The sequence below is a fragment of the Mustela nigripes genome, chromosome 3, assembly GCF_022355385.1.
Source record: "Mustela nigripes isolate SB6536 chromosome 3, MUSNIG.SB6536, whole genome shotgun sequence".
NCBI lineage: Eukaryota > Metazoa > Chordata > Mammalia > Carnivora > Mustelidae > Mustela > Mustela nigripes.
Window position 1 is genome coordinate 3,518,024 of NC_081559.1, and position 5,870 is coordinate 3,523,893.

The window sequence follows — 5,870 nt, forward strand, 5'->3', positions numbered from 1 at the left end:
TGGAGACACTGCATTTGTGGCCTGCAAGCCCCACGTCCAGAGCAGCACCAGCGGAGCGGCCCTGGTGGAGTAGAGCCTTTTCAGTAGGTCAGTAGCAGCCAGAAGAGCAGTGTTGTGATGCTGTTGATCTGTTTTATTTATTTTTTAATATTTTATTTATTTATTTGACAGATCACAAGTAGGTAGAGAGAGAGGGGGAAGCAGGCTCCCTGCTTAGCAGAGAGCCCAATGTGGGGCTCGACCCCAGGACCCTGAGATCATGACCTGAGCTGAAGGCAGTGGACATTTGGACATTTGAATGGTTTTTACTTTTTGGTTATTATGAGTTATGCTGCCATGAACATTCCTGCACACATTTTTTATTTTAAATGAAGAAAAGTTTTTAGTTATCTAGACTATATATCTAGAAGTGGAACTGATGGTTCATATGGTAACTGTATCTTTAACTTTTTGAAAAACTGCCAAATGGTTTGCCACAGTAGCTATACTATTTTACATTCCTATCATCAATGTATGAGAGTTCCAATTTTTCCATATCCCCACCAACACTTGTTATTTTCCATTAAAAAAAATTATATTCATCTTAGTGGTATGAAGTGGTATTTCATTGTGATTTGCATTTCCCTAATAATTAATAATATGGAACACTTTCTCAGGTGCATATTGGTCATTTGTATATCTTCTTTGGGGGTATGTCTATTTGAATCCTTTGCCCACTTTTAAATTGGGTTGTTTCTTTATATATTTTGGATTTTAGACCCTTAACAAATACATGATTTACAAACTTTTTCTTTCACTCTATATGTGGTCTTTTTACTTTCTTTATAATGACCTTTGATACAAAAAATATTTTAATTTTAGTGAAGTTTTAATTAATATTTTTCTTAAAAAAATGTTTGTGTTTTGAAGTTATATTTAAGAATCCATTGCTTAATCCTAAATCACAAGGATTTATACTTGTGCTTCCTTTTAGAGTTTTACCATTCTAGTGCTTACATCTAGGTCTTTGGTCCATTTTGAATTGTTTTTGTATACGGTGTGAGGAAAGAGTCCAAATTCATTCTTTGTATGTGGATATTCAACTGTCCCAGTACCATCTGTTGAACTTCGTGTATTCTAATACACATTTTTGCTTACTAAATTACATCATAGGTGATGTCAAGTTTTGCATGTTCAATCTCATTAGAAGATATTATGTGGATGAACTATCATTAGAAACCTAAACCTAACTGTTTATTTATTGTGATGACCACTGGATACCTCCATTGTATAGTGTTATTTTCATTTGTGACTAGGAAATAATCTGTTTGAACTTCTAGGGAAGGAGGACCCTAAACTCATCTTGTGCCACAGACATAACTATGTAACGCTTGCATCAGAGCAAACAATCCAGAAAGGGACCTAAAGACTGGTCAAACTCCATAATTAAATGTAGAAAAGAGGCTATATCAAAGAGAGTAGAAAGAGTGAACACTCCTAAACACCAAAGACCTGACTGCTGGAGGGAGGGAACTGCAGAAGGGACCGGAGACAGACTATCACACTAGGAAGGCTGCAAGGGGAAGAGAAATCCCCATAGCACTTGGCTTGGAAAGTCAGAGGGACTGAATTTCATGTAAGCACTCAAGAAATTCAGTCCCTCTGATTTCCATGAAAGCTTACAACCAGTGGGACTTAAAGTCTGGAACTTTAAACAAATCAAAGGGCTTAGCTCTGAGAGAGCCCAGAGGGCAAGAGGAAGCTGAGCACTGCCCTTAAAGAGACAGTAGAGCAAACAACCCATGGAGATACAGCTTGGAAACAGCAATTTTAAAGGTGCATGGGGTTTATGGAAGGAAGAGTTAGTTACTAATTTCAGAAATTATTGAGGGACTTCTCCAAGAACAAAGGAACTGGCAGGCATCATTTCTGTCTTGTTCCCCTCATCATAAACACATAGCCACCAGTGGGAACCAGCGCAGCACCAGCATTGACTACCTAACTTGCTTATACCATGCCCCAAACCCTCCAGCCAGGCCCTCTTGGGCCCCACGCTGTGGATCCCCTCCCCCAAAAGACCCATGCAAACCTTGTCAATATTGCCCCCTCCAAGAGGACAGATGCACCTTATTAAAACTGCACCCCTCCCCCAGTTGTGCATGTTTTGCAGAAATCCACACACTACTTTCAAGAACAAGAGACATACCTGACTCTGTTACCACACAGAAACAGACACGAGAGTAAGGAAAATGAGACAGAGGAATATGTCACAAATGAAAGAACAGGACAAAACCACAGCAAGAGACTTAAGCAAAAGGGATATAAGAAATAACTGTTTTGGGGGTGCCAAAACAGTTAAGCATCTGCTTTTGGCTCAGGTGATCCCAGGGTCCTGGAGTCAAGTCCTGAGTCATGTTCCCTGCTTGGTGGAGAGCCTGCTTCTCCCTCTCCCTCTGCTGCTCCCCTCTGCGTGTGCTCTCTCACTCACAAATAAGTAAATATTTTTTTTAAAAGAAGAAATATGCCTTAATAGAGAATTTAAAGTAATGATCATAAAGATACTCACTGGACTTGAGAAAAAAGTGAAATAAGTCAAGCAGAGAGAGTCAATTATCAAATGGTTTCACTTACTTGTGGAGCATAAGGAATAACATGGAGGAGATTGGGAGATGGAGAGGAGAAGCGAGTTGGGGGGAAATCAGAGGGGGAGACAAACCATGAGAGATTGTGGACTCTGAGAAACTAACTGAGGGTTTTGGAGGGGAGAGGGGTGGGGGTTTGGGTGAGCCTGGTGGTGGGTATTATGGAGGCAATATTGCAATGGAGCACTGGGTATGGTGCATAAACAATGAATTTTGGAACCCTGGAAAGAAATAAAGTAAAATAAAATAAAATAAAATAGTGGAGAACATCAGTGATACCTTTAAGAAAGAGACAGAAACATAAAAAAGAACCAGTCCGAGATGAAGAATATAATAAATGAAATAAAAAAAATACTTGAGGGGTTAAATAACCGGCTAGAAGAAGCAAAGGTAAAAATTAGTGAACTGGAAGAAAAAGTACTGGAAAGTAATCAAGCTGAACACATGAGAGAAAAAGAATTATGCAAAATGAGAATAGATTTAGGGAACTCAGTGACTTCATCAAGCATAATAACATTTGCATGATAGGGATCCCAGAAGTGGAAGAGAGAGGGAGGAGGGCAGAACATTTATTTGAAGAAGTAATAACTGAAAAATTCCCTAATCTGGGGAAGAAAACAGATATTCAGATTCAGGATGCACAGAGATCCCCCAACAAAATCAACTAAAGGACGTCCACACCAAGACATACAGTAATCAAAATGGCAAAAAGTAGAAATAAAGAAAAAAACTTAAAAAGTAGCAGAGAAAAGAAGACAGTTGTGTACAATGGAAATCCCATAAGGCTATAAGATTTTTCACCAAGAACTTTGCTGGCCAGAAGGGGTCATAGCTGAGAGTATGAAAAGTCAGAAACACTGGGATGCCTGGGTGGCTCAGTGGGTTAAGCCTCTGCCTTCAGCTCAGGTCATGATCTCAGGGTGCTGGGATGGAGTCCCTCGTCGGGCTCTCTGCTCAGTGGGGAGCCTGCTTCCTCCTCTCTCTCTGCCTGCCTCTCTGCCTACTTGTGATCTCTGTCTGTCAAATAAAAAAATTTAAAAAATTTTTTAAAAAGTCGGAAACACAAAAACAGGAAAAATAAGTACTTCTGCAAAAAATCAATCAAGGGACTCACAAAATAAAAGGATGTAAAATATGACACTATATATGTAAAGGTGGGTGGGCAGAGAGGAAACTTAAAAGAATGGATTTTTAAACTGAAGCAATCATGAATTTAATATAGACTGCTACATGCAGAAGATGTTATATGAAAGCATAATGGTAACCACAAATCAAAAACCACAAATAGATATGCAAGGAATAAATAAACATGAATCGAAGTATATCACTAAAGAAAACCAGCAAACCATGAAAGAAAAGAAAAAATTAGGAAAAAATCACAAAAATTATCACAAAACAAATAAAATGGCAAGAAATACATTTCTATCAATAATTACTTTGAATGTGAATGGACTAAATCCTACAATCAAAATACAAAGGGTGACAGAGTGGATTAAAATAAAACAACAACACCCATCTAAATGCTGCCTATAAGAGACTCGTTTCAGACTTACAGACACCTACAGATGGAACGTGAGGGAATACAGAAATATTTATTATGCAAATGGATGTCAAAAGAAAGCCTGGGTAACAATAGTTACATTGGACAAAACAGACTTTAAAACAAAGACTGTAATAAGAGACAAAGAAGGACACTATATAAATATATAAAGGGGACAATCCAACAAGAGGATATACCAACTGTAAATATTTATGCACCCAAATTCATAAAACAGTTACTAACCAAGAACAGAAATAATTGATAATAATACAATAACAGTAGAGACTTTAACGCGCCACTTGCATCATTGGACAGATAATCCAAACAGAAAATCAACAAGGAAACATTGCCTTTGAAAGACACACTGGATCAAGTGGACGTAACCGATAAATACACCAAACATTCCATCCTAAAACAGCAGAATACAAATTCTTTTTTTTTAATTTATTTTTTATTTATTTTCAGCATAACAGTATTCATTATTTTTGCACACGCCCAGTGCTCCATGCAATCTGTACCCTCTATACTACCCACCACCTGTTACCCCAATGTCCCACCCCCCTGCCCCTTCAAACCCCTCAGATTGTTTTTCAGAGTCCATAGTCTCTCATGGTTCACCTCCCCTTCCAATTTCCCCCAACTCCCTTCTCCTCTCCATCTCCCCATGTCCTCCATGCTATTTCTTATGCTCCACAAATAAGTGAAACCATATGATAATTAACCCTCTCTGCTTGACTTATTTCACTCAGCATAATCTCTTCCAGTCCTGTCCATGTTGCTACAAAATTTGGGTATTCATCCTTTCCGATGGAGGCATAATACTCCATAGTGTATATGGACCACATCTTCCTTATCCATTCGTCCGTTGAAGGGCATCTTGGTTCTTTCCACAGTTTGGCAACCGTGGCCATTGCTGCTATAAACATTGGGGTACAGATGGCCCTTCTTTTCACGACATCTGTATCTTTGGGGTAAATACCCATGAGTGCAATTGCAGGGTCATAGGGAAGTTCTATTTTTAATTTCTTGAGGAATCTCCACACTGTTAAAATGGATAAAAGACCTCAACATGAGACAGGAATCTATCAGAATCTTAGAGGAGAATATAGGCAGTAATCTCTTTGATATCAGCCACAGAAACTTCTTTCAAGATATGTCTCCAAAGGCAAAGGAAACAAAAGGGAAAATAAACTTTTGGGACTTCATCAAAATCAAAAGCTTCTGCACAGCAAAGGAAACAGTCAAGAAAACAAAGAGGCAACCCACGGAATGGGCGAAGATATTTGCAAATGACAGTACAGACAAAAGGTTGATATCCAGGATCTATAAAGAACTCCTCAAACTCAACACACACAAAACAGACAATCATATTAAAAAATGGGCAGAAGATATGAACAGACACTTCTCCAATGAAGACATACAAATGGCTATCAGACACATGAAAAAATGTTCATCATCACTAGCCCTCAGGGAGATTCAAATTAAAACCATATTGAGATATCACCTTACACCAGTTAGAATGGCCAAAATTAGCCAAGACAGGAAACCACATGTGTTGGACGGGATGTGGAGAAAGGGGAACCCTCTTCCACTGTTGATGGGAATGCAAGCTGGTGCAGCCTCTTTGGAGAACAGTGTGGAGATTCTACAAATTCTTTTCAAGTGCACAAGGAACAGTCTCCAGAATACATCACATATTAGGTCACAGA